This window comes from Beta vulgaris, chromosome 8 (genome assembly GCF_026745355.1).
Source record: "Beta vulgaris subsp. vulgaris cultivar EL10 chromosome 8, EL10.2, whole genome shotgun sequence".
Lineage (NCBI taxonomy): Eukaryota > Viridiplantae > Streptophyta > Magnoliopsida > Caryophyllales > Amaranthaceae > Beta > Beta vulgaris.
In genome coordinates this window covers 17,293,545-17,313,194 of record NC_079209.1, presented here as the reverse complement: position 1 = coordinate 17,313,194, position 19,650 = coordinate 17,293,545, and positions in this window count along the sequence as shown.

Genomic DNA, 19,650 nt, shown 5'->3' with positions numbered 1-19,650 from the left:
TAGTGCTCCTCTTATCATCCAAGCCACCACCTCTCATGAAGCTTGGACCACTTTAGCTAACACTTATGCCAACCCTTCCCGAGGCCATCTTCTTCAAATCAAAAATCCTCTTGACTCCATCACCAAAACTACTCAAAGTATTGACGAATACATGCAAGTCATTAAGGTTTGTATTTCCCAACTTGCTCTTATGGGCAAACCTATGGATCACGAGGACATCATTGCCAAAATCTTAAAAGGTCTAGATCAAGTGTCCTACAAACCCATTATTGACGATGTCCGTGCTCGTGACACTCCAATCACTTTTGAAGCCGTCCATGAACATCTCATTAATCATTAAATGGACCTTTCTCACACCACCACTCCTCACACCTTTCCCGTGATAGTCCACGCAGCTCACCACCGCCCCATCTACTCCTCTCGCAACCACTCTCACAACTCTTCACCCAAGGCCCTCCTCCCTCGTCCTACCCACAACAATGTGCGCCCACCCAACCCCTTCAAAGGCAAATGTCAATGGTGCCGCCACATTGGTCATGTTGTTTCTCAATGTACCTCCTTCAAACAACTCTTCCTTCATATTGTCTTCCCCTCTCTCACTCCATTGTCTTCCTCCAACACCAAACCCAACTCCACCTACACTCCTCAAGCCAACACTGCTCGTGTCTCCACCCCTGAATCCTCTTCATGGCTCATGGACAGTGGTGCCACCCACCACGTCACCAATGATCTCAATAATCTTTCTCTCCATGCACCCTATGATGGATATGATGACCTTATAATAGGAGATGTGTCCTCTCTACCTGTATTTAATATTGGTTCATTCTCTCTCTCTCTTCCCTCTCATACTTTTCAATTTAATAACGTTCTTCATGTTCCTTCTATATCTCGTAATATTTTGTCTTTTTCTCAATTTTGCAAAGACAATAATGCTTACGTTGTTTTCTTACATTCCTCTTTTTGTCTTAAGGACATCTCAACGCACCACATTCTCCTCCACGACACTCTTAAGGATGGCATCTATGAATGGCGCCCTCCTCCATCTCTCCATACTCTCACTGCAAGACCATCCTTCCATTGGTATCATCGGCTCGGTCACCCCTCACTCAATGTTCTTAAAACTATTAGCAGTTAATTTTCTTTACCTATGTATTCTCTTTCTAATTCTCCTTGTAATGCTTGCAATATTAATAAAAGTCACAAACTCCCCTTCTCCCACTCCTCTCTCACTACCACTGCTCCTTTAGAACTCGTTTTCTCGGATGTTTGGACTGCTCCTATTCTCTCTCATGATCACTATAAATACTACATTATTTTTGTTGACCATTATACCAAATATATATGGTTTTACCCCCTTAAAAGCAAATCTGAGACCGCTCCTACCTTTCACCGCTTCCGCACTCTTGTTGAAATTTTTTTCAATAAACCCATTCTCCAACTTTACTCTTATAATGGTGGTGAATATCTAAAACTCACTCCTAATCTACTTAACCATGGCATCTCCCATCTTACCTCTCCCCCTCACACTCCTGAACACAATGGCTTCGCCGAACGTCGCGACCGTCACATAGCCAAAACCGGGCTTGCTCTTCTCTCACACCCCCATATTCCTCAATCGTTTTGGCCCCATGCCTTCACCACTGCCACTTATCTTATCAACCGCCTTCCTACTCCAACCCTTCACAATAATTCCCCCTATCAAATGCTTTTCAACAAAGATCCTAACTATACCAAACTACGGAGTTTTGGTTGCTTATGCTACCCTTGGCTTCATCCCTATACCTCTCACAAAATGGAACCTCGTTCAACATCATGTATTTTTGTTAGTTACTCCACCACCCAAAGTGCCTACTAGTGCTTAGACACCTCCACTCTTAAAATATATACTTCCCGTCATGTTAAAATTTATGAAACTAAATTCCCTTTTCATGATCTTTCCTCCACTCACTCCTCTACTTCTACCCTTACTGCAGATCAATGGTGTACTCTCACCATCTCCTTCGTCTCACCCCCACAACCCATCCCCATGCCACCTCCCTCCCCTACACCACCTCCCTCCCCACCATCCAGCCCTCTTCACGCCACCTCCCTCCCCACCATCCAGCCCTCTTCTCACCTCTACAGCATCATCCCACTCACCTGACTCCTCTCGTATCTCTCTCACCTCGTCCTCTACCCATCCCACTACCAACCACCCCCCTTCTCCCCCTCCACCACCACCCCCTCCCCCTACCCGTACCAAAACCACCTGTCTCACCAATAATATAACCAAACCCAACCCCAAATACGCTCATCTCACTACTCTCACCACTCCCCCTCTTCCTCCCACCACTGCCAAACAAGCCCTCAAAAACCCGCAATAGGCTGCCGCTATGCTCGTTGAATATACAGCCCTCATTAAAAATAATACATGGACTCTAGTCCCCTCTCACCCCTCTTACAATATTGTTGGTTGTAAGTAGGTTTTCCGCCTAAAATACAATCCCGACGGTACCCTTAAACAACACAAAGCTCGCCTTGTTGCCAAAGGTTTCCATCAACGTCCCGACATCGACTATTCTGAAACTTTCAGTCCCGTTATTCGCCCTACCACAGTTCGCCTCATTTTATCCTTTGCCGTTAGTCATGGTTAGACCCTCCGTCAACTAGATGTTAACAACGCCTTCCTCCAAGATACCCTCACCGAAACTGTGTATATGGCTCAACCTCCTGGTTATGTGGATCAAACTCACCCCAACCATGTTTGTAAACTCACGAAACCGCTTTCCACTGCCCGATTTTATCTTCTACTCAGCAAGATTGGCCTACCTCAAAGAACGTCCATCTTGCGGGGGCGTGATAAAGATAATACTACATCTCCTCAAGATCACATAATATCAAGTCCTAGTTAACTATGTCAACGTTATCTTCTGTAATATTATTGTACTCCTCTACTTTTGCATAGTATATCTTGTATATTAGCATATTCCATGTATATTCCAAAGCTCTACGTATCTCTTGCTGCAGCATAGGTTGTATAAATAGCCATACCTTTTGTGAAAAATATTCAAGAATTATCTTCATCTTTACACTAACTGTAGACACGTAATCGTGTCTCCCGATTAAAAGATCCAGTGATGAAACATGTCGTGGTCTTAATTGGTCCGATCCAAGGGGAGAGCAGTCTGAAAATCCCTTCAAAACTAGTTCGAAAAGTGATAAAGTCCTATTATAAAGCCCAATTAATTATTATATAATTGTATTTTCACCCCAATCCTTTGAAAATCTCAATTAATTATTTAATAATAATTAAGTAAATAATATAAATATTTATAAGAGATATTTTTATAGATAAAATCAGATTTTATTCGGTAACATCAGATTTTTGGAATTAAAGGATAAATCAAAATCTTTTAAAAAGCGTTTTCTAAAAGGCATGCAAAGGCGTGTTAAAAGCCCGGCTGGTGTGCCTAGCGCACAACCTTGCATCTGGCGCACCTTTCTGCATCAGGCACAACTTTCCTGACACGTGGCTGCTCCGTTTTAAACGCAATTTTCTGCGTGAGATGCGTATTTTATTTCTTATCTTCTTCAAAATGTGTCCACGTGAACGCTTTTTACTGGTTATGATGCCTCATGCACACGTCATCCTGCGCTAGACGCAACTGGCGCAATGTTGTTTTCCCTATAAATAGGCCTAATTTCCGAAGAAAAATGGAACAATTTTTTCATAACTCTCGACGAATACTTCTCTACGAGCTTCGAAACCTCCCCAAAAAATTCATACTTTCAAACACAAACACATTCAAATCTACATACCTTCATACATTCAGATTTTCAGGCTTCACGACTGCGTCGGGGTAATGCGCACGAAGTCAATATAATTCTGAGGGTCCTTAAATAAATTCTCTATTTTTGTATTAAAGTTACTAACTCTTTTCTTTGATGATGTAGATCTTTAATATAAATCGTCCTACTGTATATTCTAAACCTTTTTTATTTCTCATATTTTATTTCTTCTAATCAAGATCCAAATAACTGTTCTAATATTAATCACATTAATTTTGACAACCTTCTAGGAACCTTGTAATATGATTGCATAATAACATGTCACTAAAAATGGTTTTTTATGTGTTTCCAGAACCAATCTAGACTAATTATTTTTGGGGTGCTTAAAAAATTAAGTGGTTATTCTACTGCATAAACATTGATATGAATCGGTATTTAGTAGAGGCCAGCAATGGGTAATATGGTTCCTGACTGTGTTGTAGCCTTACCCCCAAACATAATCTTTGGTTCACTTTGACCATCTATAGAGTCTGTATAGGGAAATCTCCATTGGATAAGTCCCTAATTTGTCCCTACCGTTTCCTAATATCCATTTGGGTTTATGATTCTTCCTTTTAATAATTATTGGCTACTACAAAAAAATATTTTTTGATACAAAAACCTTTACAGTGGGGTAGTTAAATCTAATTCGCGCTCCTCCTGCGTAGTCGAAATAAAAACACGCCTACAATTTGGCGACTCGACTGGGGAAGATTTTAAAAAATTTATTTTTTAAATGAGTGGGTGAAACTCGAAAAATACGATTCATACTCTTTTTATGCATCAGAATGACATTGCAGTTTTTGATATGCATGACCATTCTTTAAGCCACAATAAGGACAATTTACCTTGGCTCATTGCCACATGTTCTATGTGTGAGGTCACACCCAAGAGGTTTGTGCTTTGTCCTTCCAAAAAGCTTCATGAGCGATAGTGTTAGATTTTAGTCATAAGAAACCTACCCAACCATGTCACTGTTCTCTTGTTCCTAAATTGAGAACTTGACTGTGTCTTACACGTGGTCACCTCTTTAAGCAGGAGTACAAAGCGTAAGATCAATCTGTTAGTCATAGACCCTTTTATACTGAACCTAAACCTGACCAATGTTTTCAAACATAGAACTGGACTTTAGGTTAGTACTTTTGTATCCATGTTATTTGACATTGGCTGTGATTGCAATTTTTGCCTGTCATCATATTGTCAAATTGTCATTATTATGCGTCGTTCTTAAAATCGCATCTAATAAACTGTAAAAAATCGTCAATTAGCAAACAAGTTGCCTAAATCCCCGAAAAACATGTGGGGGAGTAGTGGACCAAGTGCATTAAGTTGCGCCCGACGCACCACTCTTGCGCTAGAAGGATGGTTGTGCGCCACGCGCAGCGATGATCCAGGAAACGAAGTATGTGCATCGCACGCTTTTCATCAATTTATGTAATAGCCCGGATTCTCCTAACCAACTTACAGAGGATTAAGCACAGCGAAAAAGACTCTAGTCGAGATAATCCGGACTATTACTATCACACTCACCGAACTACATCACAAAGTGTGGAACTCAATTCCCAATTCTATTTAATTATAATTAACTATTACAACAATGCTCTGATTCTCATACTCTGTTCCAATAAATTCCTATAGAAAATCCGGCAGAGTTTCTTTTGAAAATAGGACAACTCTAAAGCGAGAAATAATATGAACCTGTTACAGTTTCAATTTATAAAATATTTCCAAATCCCAACAACATCAAAGCTTTCTCGGAGCAACAACCAATAGAGAATCAGGAGCACTAACTAGCGACTCTTAAATGGAGAAATATATTATAGGAAAATAAACGATTAACTATTACAAAGTCGAGTGCCCTCACTTTGATAACAACTATAATACTACTCCAGCTCGCATTAGCTTCACCGCAAAAGATTTACTCACGACTTCGACCTGAAACATTTAGGGAATCTGCCACCCACCAAGTGACATGCCACATAAATGACAAAAAAACATATACACATCAGCAAAGCTGAGTACTAAACCATAAACCAGAATAACACATGCTTTGGTGGCTTTTACTTGAAAATGACTCTCACACAATCAGCATAAGTTTAACAATCACATTCACCATAACATGCTTAGCATCAATTATCTTGTTAAACATACATATTATATTTCTTTCCAATTCCTCGTTTCACAATACATCATTAATCACATAGTAACAAACATAATAAGGTGACTCCCAACAATGACATGTTTCATATATTATCATTTAATCAACCTTTCAACTTACCACGATACCATAGTAAGAATTTGAGGTCACCAACTTTGATATAAAAAATATTATTCTTCATTTCCTTTAGTTGATTTCTTAACGGAAACCCAAGCATAAGCTTCATACTCTATCAATCACTTTCTTATTTTGTCATACACAAACCCTTGTATGGCAAGAAATAACATAACAACTTTCAGTATAATGATTCCTTATCGGGAATCCAATAAAAAGATATGATTCCTTGTCGGATATCCAACATTTGTGTAGCTTATCATGATATGCTTCCTTATCAGGAAAACAATATCAATATCAATTCAAATACTGAAGAAACATTCATAACTTACGTGATATGATTACTTGTCGGTAATCCAATATCGAAATAACTTACCACGATATGATTCCTTATAAGGAATCCTTTATCAATATAACTTTCATACATTGCGATAACATTCTTTTTAACCAGGGGGAAAAAGAACGCGGCGGAGGAGACAAAGCTTACCCTCCGATAACGGGGGTCGTCACCCAACCATTCGCTTTACTTTTGGCCAATAACCGATACTAGTCCGGAGTACATTTTTCCGCTGATTCAATCAGCCATCCACAGGTTTCACATTATTATATATCGCCCGATTTTTCCCCATAGAGCAATGGGCAGGTTTCCCTGTGGGGCCCCAAGGTTCACAGTCCATGGGGCACTATTCATGTCACGTCACGTCATCCGTCGATTCAGACGAGGCTACTTTCCCCTTGTATATTCCTTTCGATTATCGTTCATAAGTTAATCAAATCATTCATATAACTCATCCAATAATATTAGTAATTCTTAACAACTTTTGCACAACCAACCTTACGAGGAGACTTGACCTTAGAAAACTATAAATCACATGTCAGAGTTCTTCGATACGTTATTGAGTTTATATATACATATATATATATATATATATATATATATATATATATATATATATATATATGCATTTAAGTTCAAACCAATCCAATCATAAACTTATAAATTACCACAACTCATAAGCAATCATACTTCGTCAACACCAACAACAATAGCAAATGGTCTCTCAGCTATAATTAACTAATGGGAGTTACTAAACCAATTCCATACAACGCATATCTTCGCATATAGATTGTCTATACTCTTTTATACTTCATGGTTATCAATTAACATTTATATCAACAATGATAATAACCATTATCAAGCACCAACAACAATTAACTAAGGAGAGTTAACTTGAACTTCACAACTCGAGGTTCACCAATCAAAGGTTGATTAAAGTGACTAAATAGGGTTCTAGTTATACCATTAGCTGAATTCTAATTAATGTGATCAATAATGCACCCATCTAGGAACCATACTCACACTTGCATTGATGAGTCCGTTCCTTTCCTAGTTACAGAACAATTGAATCAAATAACTAAAGCTTTTTTAAGTAATCATTAACCTTGTATTCACTTATCTACAAAAAGTCACGTACTAATTCATTTATAGTACTAGATCTATTTATAGTTATCAAACCAACTCCCTTTGTAGAAACACCACCTTCGTAGTCTAGTCCACAATTTGTTAAACTATCTCCAGTATCCTCATTATTAACGATAATTAGTTAATCTTTATCAAAACTATTTCTAGCTTTAACCAACTCGCATCTTTCAGTTAGGAGTCAATTCGAGTGAGTCTCTCACAAGTTGACTTTAACTAACTCCACTCTTAATCATTTAACAAAGAAGTAGCTAATAATATAGTTTAGAACATTAACCAAGTAAAAGTAGTTTACTGAACTACTAGATTTACTTAGTACGTATTACTAAAGGAAATGAGCATCCTAATTCCCTTTTAGTAACTCTAAATAGGTGTTCTAACTTCTATATTAATCCATTTATAAGGTGTTTTCCCATCACATTAACTCAGGTATATCTACGTATAAACTTCACTAATGGACTTATGAGTTACAAAACTACTCGAGATTAAGTCCATGTTATTAACACATTATGTAATCCTTTTCCTCCTTTTACTTAAGTAAAGTAATAGAATTTGTTCTTTGTCAAAGACTAGATCAGTGGTTCTTGACTAATTAAACATATGAGTTAATTAATATTCTTTTAGCTTATAACTCAACAACGAAGTGGAATACTTTACTTAATAATATCAATACTATTTTGAGATTAACAACTTTCTACTAACATTAGATCAAATAAACGTACATTACTCTTACTAACTCATGCTTTCCAATTTCGTCAACTATTGATCTAATTCTAGTTTTAAGTTAACATATAGCTACTCACAAAACTCCACTTATTTAATCAATTTAACAATAATCACAATAACGCCAATAATATTCATGACCATTTCAACTGAATTAAGATAAAGAAACTAATTTCATTCGCATTCTTGATATAAATTGAATCATCAGATAAACTATCCGACCCATACTCTTAGGTCCTTTACAAATCAAGCCCTACTACCTCAATCATAATTACAATAACATAAACTAAACTTCCTCGGAATATTGCGTAAGAACTCTATTTAGATATAATTTCAGATTTGGAAGCATAATAAGATTGGAGACCGAATTCACTTCATATTCAAGATTAAAAAATGATGAATTAAACCAATTACGAACATATATAAACTCTTTCCTCAATCCAGCGATCCATTCAAAGAAACTAAACAAAATAATTTCCTCTATATATACAACTTGTATAATCTAGATGACAATTATTACTCAGAGAAAACTAACTCAACTAGATAACTTACTAATCAATGTAACTAGAGTAAGACTTCCTATTAAATTTGACTTTAAGTTGTATTGAACTCATTTAAGAACAAATCATAATTTTCTACCAAAACCAAGAATAATTTAACTAAGTTCATAGGTAAATTAAAGGGAACACTCTAACATGAGTTCATCACCAGCAACTCAATACATAATTATCGAATCCACCAACACAAATACAAATAAATTTGATATACCAATTCACAAACAAAAATAATTTAGCTATCCCAAAAGTAGTAATCACAAACCAGATTTAATAGTTCATAACGAATTCTTAATCTACATTAAATTTTCAAGAAAACACAAACATGACTAAGATGAAGCTAGAAGAAGATTTAGTACCTTGGGGACTCTGTGTATCACCAACACCAAGGTGACGACAAAAAATAACGGCAACAGTAACACGAGCTAAGGAGGGAGAAATATGACAAAGCAGCAGCACCGGCAACCTAGAAGTGCCAGCAGAACATGAACAGAGGAGAGAGAGATGGGTCGGCATAAACGACCCTCAATAGACACTAGTACAGAATTGTTAATTTGCATCAGAACTAGGACCACCATTTGCGTCGGACATCAGTCCGACGACACAGGTCCCGACGCAAATGACAGAGACATAATCTGAGTCAGATGGGAATCGACGCACATTGTAAACCATTTGCGTCGGATGCTGAGCTTAACGCGACGCATATGTCGGATGTTTAGCGTCGCCAGCTCTTATTTTTCACCCAAAATATACCAACTTGCGTCGGACATAGGAGCTTCATCCGACGCAAATGGTATTTTTTTTAATAAAATAATACAATTTGCGTCAGATGCAGCTCCGGGTCCGACGCAAATTAAATAACAATTTGCGTCGTACTTGGAGTCCAAATCCGAAGCAAACTGCCGTATTGTTTTTAAAAAAAAAAATCAAAGATATCATTGATCCTGCAGATTGCTTCCAAACCAGATTGCAACATTCAAATTGCAACATAATAAATAAAAACAAATTAAAATAACAATTCCACCACCATTCATATTCCAAACCATGATTTTTTCTCTCTGCATGTGTTCTATGTTCAGAAAATCTAAAATGAAAAACTTATACAGATCATATCTAAAAAGATCGAAATATAGAAGTTTGGTTTGCAATTTCTTCTCTTCCTCCCTCAAATCTGAAAATTCAATAGATTTCATTTTAGTTGAGTTGATAAACTGGAAAAATAACTGAATAGGACGATTGATTTTTACTGTTAAATATTTGCAAAACATAAAAAAATCAGAATTAAAGGTGAATAAAAAAAAGCTGAAAATCGAAGAACTTTCTGGAAATTTATTGAAGTGAGCAGGGGCTGCGGCTGGGCAGGGAGGCGAAGGCAAGGGCCGCCGGCCGGGGTGACGCTCAACCCACAAAACAAAAATGAAAAAATTATACAAATTATAATCAATTCAATTCCAACCCAACAAAAACAAAAAAATTATACAAATTATAAACGAAAAATGGGATGAAAAATAAAATAAAAATGTCAAAAATTAAACCTAGATTCGAAGTAAACATTAAAGAAGGAAAAATAAAGAGGAGAGTACATAATGAAGGCCCCGAACTCCGGCAGCGGCGGCCAACGGCTCCAACGATGGCGGCGTAGCGCTTTGGGTGAAACTCTCTCTCACTCCTTTTCTGAATTTTGAGTCGTCTACTAATGCACTTGCTTCTTTTTTTTCCCTATGAATTGCCTCGTCTTGCACAGCAAAATCTAATTTTGTTTTCGATTTAACCGAAAACCCTTCTAAGTTGTAAGCCGAGGCCAAATACAGATCGAATTCTATTGCTTCGCAACAGTAGAATCCTAGACCAGTAAGACGGCCATTGACCCTCTCAGAATACGGGCTTCACCCAAATCAACCTTTAGACCGCCCTAAAGCAATTGCACAAATTTTTGCCGTCGGTGGTACTCGCTATTGTTGGCAAAGAAGAATGAGAGAGAGAAAAGAGTCACCGTGGAGAGAGGAAAGAGAAATGGTAAGATATGAAAGTTGAGAAGTAAAACGACTGAAAGCAGATCTAGGGTTAAGAAAAAGTGAGAGGGAGTTTTAGGTTAGAGAGGGTGAGTTGGACGTATTAAATGGACTGTGGGCTGATCTGCGTCGGATGGGCCAAGGGGTCCGACGCAAATTAGGCTTTTGCAAGGCACTTTAAATAAGTGCGACGCAGATAGCGGGCTTCAGTTTTTGTATCATTATGCAGCGAAGTGCGTCGGATGGGCCTCAGTGTCCGACGCACATGAGCTATATGCGTCGCACATCAATAAGGTACGACGCATATAGATTCTATCTGGTGGTTATGCAGTGATTTTTGCGTTGCACTCTTCATAGCATGCGACACATATTATGTTTTTGCGTCGTTTTGCTTGTCTTGCGACGCACTTGGGGGGACGCAATTCGTCCTTTTTCTACTAGTGAGATCCCGTCAAGAGAAGCGACAAAGAACATTAACAACAACAACGTCGACGAACAACAACAACAAGAGGAAGAGAGAGGGGTTGCGACAAGCAGCAACTGCACCAGCAAGAAAGGTAGCGCGAGGAGGAAGAGAGGCAAGCAAAGGAGAGTGTGTCGTTGCTGCGCACAGTAGTAGCAACAAGGGGACCTTCATGGTAACGCCGACAAGCGTTGGTGGTTGGAGGCGACCAAAAGCGAAGCATCGAAGGGAGAGAGGAACCACCGGGTGAAAGAAAGGTGATGGATTTGGGGTTTCGAGTTTTTCACGGGGTTGGATTTTTGTCTTTGTGGAAATGTCGAGACATAAGAAGAATGAGGTTAGGAATATTAGTATTTAGTTTCCTAATCAAACCGACAAGAGAACAAAGAGGAAAGGATACCAATCCATAATAATAAATCACAACTATTAGTATTCGTAGTTTGGGCAAACACCACCCAACAAAATTTTAAATTAATAATAATTTCACAAAAATTAAATAGATGAATATATTACAAACGTGACAATAAAAATAGTACTCGAACCTAAATAAAATATGAATATCAAAATCATAATTAACTTAATAACTATAATTATCATTTAATAAACTCCTTTAAAAATAATCATGTTACAATTTATTTGTCGTAGTGAACGATCCTACATACAATCCTATGTTTTTCTGTCTGAATTCGCGTAGTACATGGTTTAATTAGAGGTATTAATTAATTAAAATAAAATCAGTTTTTTTATGCAAGGTCGAGTCTGACCTTAAAAAAAAAGGTGCATCTAGAAAAGTGGTCATGGTAGAGTTAGGAGTGTCATGAATGTATACTTCTTTCCCTTTCATCCTTGCTATTCCTGTCAATCTTACTTTACCATATTCAATTAATTCCAAAAAAAAACATATATTTCTATTTCCAATAAATCCTAAACCATATTCTATTTTACTCTTTTTTTGAAAAGATTTATTTAACACCATCATACATGACATTAAAAAAAAAAAAAAAATCAAAATCAATTCATCATCTTTTTCTAACAAAAGATAAAAACAAGGGGTTCCTTTTAAAAAACGAATTTCGAAAATTCTAACCCCAATCCAAACACCTTCATACAATTCAATCAACCCAATCTAATTCACTTGCATTCATTTTAGGCCCATATGCATTATAGTCCATTTCCAATTCATCATAGGCTCGTATAACTTGAGTCCATACATTCACTAGCATTAGAGTAGTGGATCTTAATAGGCTCATATAAGTCTAGTTCATTTCAAAATCTAGGCCCATCTGCATCTTTTTGTGAAGTCTAGTCCAAGTATATTTCTAATCCATTCCAATCTAAGTGTAAGTTTAATCCAATCAAAACTATAGGTCCATTTGGGCCCAATTCATTCCCTAGGTCTAGTTTACATCCTATGTAAACACTAGTCAGTCTTTGGACTATAAAAGTTCAGTCTTCGGACTATATAATTTCCCTAGGTCTAGTTTGCATTATATGTAACCGTAATCATTCTTCGGACTATAAAAGTTCAGTCTTAGGACTATAAAATTTCTCCAGGTCTAGTTTGCATTATATCTAAACCCTAGTCAATCTTCGGACTCTAAAGTTTAGTCTTAGGACTATAAATTTTCCCTATGTCTAGTTTGCATTATATGTAAACCCTAGTCAGCCTTCAGACTATAAAGTCCGGTCTTAGAACCCTGGGTCTAGTTTGCATTACATATAAACCCTAGTCAGTCTTTGGACTATAAAAGTTCAGTCTCATGACTATAAAATTTCTCTAGGTCTAGTTTACATTATATGTAAACCCTGGTTAGTCTTAGGACTATAAAAGTCAGTCCAAGGACTATAAATTTCCCTAGGTCTAGTTTGGATTATATGTAAACACTAGCCAGTCTTCGGACAATACAAGTCAGACTTAGGGCTATAAAATTTCCCTTCATCTAGTTTGCATTATATGTAAACCTTTGTCAGTCTACGGACTATAAAAGTCATGTCTATGGACTATATAAGTTCATCACCTAAGTCAAAAAACAACTTCACTTTTCTACCTTGCTACGAGTCTAGTCTACTTATTGTAAGTGCAAAGCCTAGTACTCAGCAGATTTCATTCAGTCCAGTCTGCTTGCATAGTCATGTCTAGTCTAGTCCATGTTCACATTTGCATATAGTTAGCCCCGTGTATCCATCATGGTGAAGCCCATACTAGTCCAAAAATCATACCCATTTCTAATCATTTCCCATTTTCATTCATATCCGTTTCCAGTTCCATTTCTCAATTTGAAAGCTTCATTTCTTAAATTTACGAAGTCCACTCGATTTTGTTCATGACCAGTCGAGAGATTACAACTTAGGAACACTTAATGGAAAAACAAAATGTGAGCATACTCTAAAGCTCATCAATCGCAATATCGTCATCCCACCTTCATTTATACTCATGAATATTACTTTTAACCGCCTGCACCATAAAAGTGCGATCACTTCCATAGGGTCTACAACCTTCACATTAGTGCGCAATCAATTCCATAGGGTTTACTCCGGACCCTGCGCCTCAAAGAAAATTCAGAAGGTGCAACCTACATTTCTACCGCGAATTCCAACGGAATAATTCCACCTGACATCTAGTGTCAATACCACCGATGCGCTGCGAAACATGGTCGGTGACTACATAATTTTGATGCGTGCTACAACGAGATTCAGCATCACCAACAACCCCTAAGGCAGTGCAGCAACAATTCATCAAAAGGGTGGTCTTTTATTTATGGTTTCCTAGGATGAGTCAGAGAGTCCTTACCCTAAGCCATTTTTGTCCACCAAGTCTATGTCACTTTAGGACATCATCTATTATAGCCTTTCCATCGTTTCATTCTATTTCTCTTTTTATTTCATTGGCCTTCCATCATTTTATATATGCTTCTAATCTAATGATGAAACTCAAATCACCCAATGAACTTAACTAACAGTAATAAAAAAAAGATCTGAAATAAAAAAGAGAGTAATGAAAAAAATGGACAGACTTTGGATCAGGAGTTATTCCGCCTACCCTGATTCATCCACAACCCATCATTTCCAAGCAAAACTCCACAAATAACCTCCAAACCTTACATACCCTAAACCAATAGCTTGTGTGCAAGCCTTACTACATGAAATAAACCAATGCTAGGAAAAAGCAAAAAAAATATCAAAAAATTCAAAGTGCGAAAAAAAAGGATCAAAAGCAAAAGCAAAACACACAAATGTGCACAAAAAAAAGACGAAAGAGCCAAAGGCAAAAATAAACAAAAAGTCAAGCTAGAGGGCTTGCACACAATATCTACCCTTCATTCAAATCCTTTCAATCCATCAGAACCTTATCCCCACCAACTAAACCTTCATCTAAGCCTCAAGCCTTAAAACTTTCAATCTTTCAACTTTTTAACCTTTCATCAATCCTAACTCCTTTTTCAAGGTATGTCCAAACCCGCTAGGTTGAAAACCCAGAAGGGAGACCTAGGCAAAAATTAAAAAAAAAAAAAAAAACAAAATCAAATCAGATCCAACACTACAAATGGGATTCAACAAGGATATATGGGAATCTTCATCTCGAGATTTGACCGCTTCAATAAAATAAAATTAGTCAAGGTCTAATGATTTGACTTTATATAATTTAGGAGCATAATCTCTTTCTGAATCCCGACATAGACTCGAGTCTGAACCTAGTCTCGTTAAAACCTTTTCCCACCTACATTCATTTGGATTCTGGCGATATTTGACTTTGTCTATATCAACTTCCCAAAGAATAATCCCTAGCGATAACTTTCAACGTTGAAGACATATCAGCTACATTGCAATATTAAATCACGTACATGAAAAATTCAAGACAAGCTCACCCAAAGTACGGGCTTCCTATGTGTGGTGGTTCCCCCAATTCAAATCAAACTCCAGAAATTTGTAACCAGCGAACGTCGTTTACAGACCTCGATTATATAATAATAATTATTATATTCATTTCTGACCATTCTATCATTATACACATCTTATAACCTTGCAACATCCTGACCTTGCATTGAAGCCTTGCATAACCTTAACGTTGCATTGCATTACATATACTATAGTCTTGTATAACCCTGATCTTGCAAACGTGTCATACATTAGCTTTGCATAACCTTAATCCTTGCATAGCGTCTCATGCATCCTTAGAGAGTCTAAGTTTGCAGCTTTGCATCATTGTGTGCTAATCTGAGTTGTTTGCACCTATGTGCCAACATCTTCTTCTGCAGGTAATCAGATTGCTTGTAGTTATTGTCCTGCATACTAACCTTGTTTGTAGAGACCGGCGTATATAGATCAGTTCTAAACTGCAGAGCATTTAGAATCGTTCTTCGTCCTGACACAGTATACCTTGACTTTCGATTTCCTAAACCTCAATCAAAGTGAGAGCTTCTGTATGCACATAATCATGTCTCCCCATTTAAGAATCCAGTGATGAAACATATTGTGGTCTTAATTAGTCCGGCCCAAGGAGAGATCAGTCTGAAAAGCCATTTAAAACTTTCGAAAAGTGTTAAAATCCTATTCTAAAGCCTAATTAATTATTCATGATAATTTATTGTATTAAAGGATAAAAGAAAATCTTTCAAAACACGTTTTTTAAAAGGTGGACAAAGGCGTGTCAAAAGCCAGGCTGGTGCGCCTGGTGCACGACCGAGCTTGGCGCACAGCATTGCACTTGGCACACCTTGTTGTGTTAGGCGCAACTTTCCTAACATGTGGCACTTTGTCATACACTGTGTTGTGCGCCGGGCGCACTGCTTCGCGTTAAGTGCCATTATCTACTTGAGACACATATTTTCTTTCTTATCTACTTTTTTCAAAACGTGTGTCACATGTACACTTTCTACTAGGCATGCCACGTCATGTGCTTGACACGTCATCATCCACCAAACGCAGTTGACGAGTAAGGAGCAATGTCGTGTTCCCTATAAATAGGCATGATTTCCGTACAGAAACGGAACAAATTTTTCACTACACTCGTCGAATACTTTACGAATGCCTTTCTACGAACTACAAAACCTACCTACAAAATTTATACTTTCAAACACAAACACATTGAAATTTACATACTTTCATACATTCAGATTTGCGGGCTTCACGATTGCTCGTCCTGAAGGTTGTTAATTTTGCAGACCTAAGCCACGGTATATAATCGTGAGGGTCATTAAATAAAATCTCTATTTTTATATTGAAGTTTTCTTTCATGATGTGGATCTTTAATATTAATCGTTGTACTATATATTCTTAACCTATTTTATTTCTTTTTATTTGTTTTTATATATTATTATATACTTACCTGATCATTCTATGCATATTATATGATGGTCTACTTATTGCTTTCATCACTCATATTTTATTTCTGCTAATCAAGACCTACATAACTATTCTAATATTAATCAGATTGATTTGGACAACCTGCTAGAAACCTTGTAATATGATTGCATAATAACATGTCACTAAAAATAGTCTTTTTATGTGTTTCCTGAACCAATCTAGACTAATTCTTTTTCGGATGCTTAAACACTATATGGTTATTCTATTGCATAAACATTGACATGAATCGGTATTTTTGGTTCCTGACTGTGTTGTATCCTCACTCCCAAACTCAATTTTCGGTTTTGTTTGACCATCTATGGAGTCTAGACCGGGAAAATCTACATTGGATAAGTCTCTAATTTGTTCTTATGGTTTCCCAATAGCCAATTAGGCTTATGATTCTACCTTTGAAGAATTGTTGGTGACTTCAAAAACGTTTTCAATACAAAAACTTTTACCGTCTAACCACTTGAAAAATATAAATTAAAGAACTTCTCATCAAATTTTACACAATGAAACTAGGTGATTATTCTTCCTTAACAAATTTCCCTTTACTTAACTAATTGAACTTCACAACATGCCTAAACCATACCAAATCAATAATTTTACTGTTCGAATCTTCAAACACTAATTTATTCATGAACATATTCTAACAAAATTGAATCCTTTCGATTACAAGAACTAAGATAAAAAAACTAAACAAAGGATATTACTATTTACTACCTACAATAAGATTTAATCCATATATTAAACTTCCTCGCAACCCAAATATAAATGTTAAAACTAATTAAACATCATAAACATTTTACACAAATCTTTCAATACAACTAATTCAGCTGGATTAATTAAGAAGGGAAGAAAGCTGAGTTTAATCACCATAACAAGAGGCGTGTTAGAGATATTTTTAGAAAAATCTAGAGCATTTATGGAAGAAGTTAAATATTGGAGAAGAGAAACTAATTAAATGTTCTTCAAGTTTGAAGAAAAGTCTAGAATTTGTTAGATTATTACCATTGGAGTAAATCAATGGAATATTCCAAAAGTTTGGAGAAAAACCTAAAGAAGGCATGAACCAATATGGAGTAGTATAAATAGAAGTATGAATTTGTTGTAGAATGTGGTGAAATCCAAAGTAAGAAAGTTTGGAGAGACATGAGCTCTCATCATATACTCCCACATAAAAATATAGTTTGGGGTGAGACATGAGCTCACCATACATAATAGAGTGAGAGATATGTGAGACATGAGCTCACAAACAAAAAAAAAAAAGATATGAGAGTTATTTTTGTAAGGTGTGGAACAAGTATCCCACCAAAATATATCGTTGTACAATTTTTGATATAATCGATACTTTGTAATTTATCAAATTGTAAGATTTGGGTTCATTACAAAATTCGCGTGCGCTCCCAAAGATCTATCATGGTATCAGAGCTGGAATGTGAACACGAGAAGGTGAAAAGATGAAAGATTGAAAATAAGATATGAAGATTGAAGAATATGAGGTAAGTTGGAAGTTTCAAATAATTAAGGTGAAATTAAAGATGGAAGTAAAAAAAATAGAGTTTGTGGAGAAAATAAAATAAGAAGTTAAGTTTGAGGAGAAATTGAAAAGATATTATGATAAAAAAAAAATGGAGACGTGACATTTTTTGGAAAAGAAGTTATAAAGGAATATTATGGAGAAAATTTTAAAGAAGTTTTTGGAAAACTATATTTGGAGAAAATATTTAAAAGAAAGAAAGATTAAAAAAAATGGGGGAGGTTGATGACATGAGCATCAACAAGATGAAAAAATTTGGAGAAACTTCACTAAAAGACTGTTGAAGAAAAATATTTGAAAATGAGAAAATTTTACTAAATCTTGGAGAAGGAAGAGTTTGAAGGATGCTAATGACAAGGGCATTATCAAAGTATGTTGGAGACAATAACACCAACGATTCGGAAGAAGAAAAGCAAAAAATCACAAAGAGATTTTTGGAATTTGCTAATGACATGAGCATTAGCAGTGATGGGTTGGTGACATGAGCACCAACAATAAAAGAAAATTTGTAGGGAAAATATTTTTGGGTGATGGCTGGTGAGACGAGCATTAGTAAAAAAAGTTGGTAACATGAATACCAATATAATTTCAAAGAAAATAGAAAAGGGAGATTGAGAAGCAACAAGAAGAAATTTTTTGGGAGAAAATTATGCAAAAGTTGGAATTAGGGGGAGTAAGCCAGTAAAGTTTGGAGGTATATTTTTCTAAAATTAGGGGGAGTGTTAGAGATATTTTTAGAAAAATCTAGAGCATTTATGGAAGAAGTTAAATATTGGAGAAGAGAAACTAATTAAATGTTCTTCAAGTTTGAAGAAAAGTCTAGAATTTGTTAGATTATTACCATTAAAGTAAATCAATGGAATATTCCAAAAGTTTGGAGAAAAACCTAAAGAAGGCATGAACCAATATGGAGTAGTATAAATAGAAGTATGAATTTGTTGTAGAATGTGGTGAAATCCAAAGTAAGAAAGTTTGGAGAGACATGAGCTCTCATCATATACTCCCACATAAAAATATAGTTTGGGGTGAGACATGAGCTCACCATACATAATAGAGCGAGAGATATGTGAGACATGAGCTCACACACAAAAAAAGATATGAGAGTTATTTTTGTAAGGTGTGGAACAAGTATCCCACCAAAATATATTGTTGTACAATTTTTGATATAATTGATACTTTGTAATTTATCAAATTGTAAAATTTGGGTCCATTACAAAATTCGCGTGCGCTCCCAAAGATCTATCAGCGATATCGAGGTTAGGAGAGAGGGAACACTGGTGGTGGCGAGTTGCTGGCAACACATCACAACCACGCAACAACAAAAAAGACACGATAGAGAGAGGAGCAGGACTAGTAGCGCAACAACAGCAACGACAGGAAGAAGATAGAGAAAAGCCGTGAAGGACGACAACAACGCCAACAAGCTAAGATCAATAGCAACAGTACCGACAAG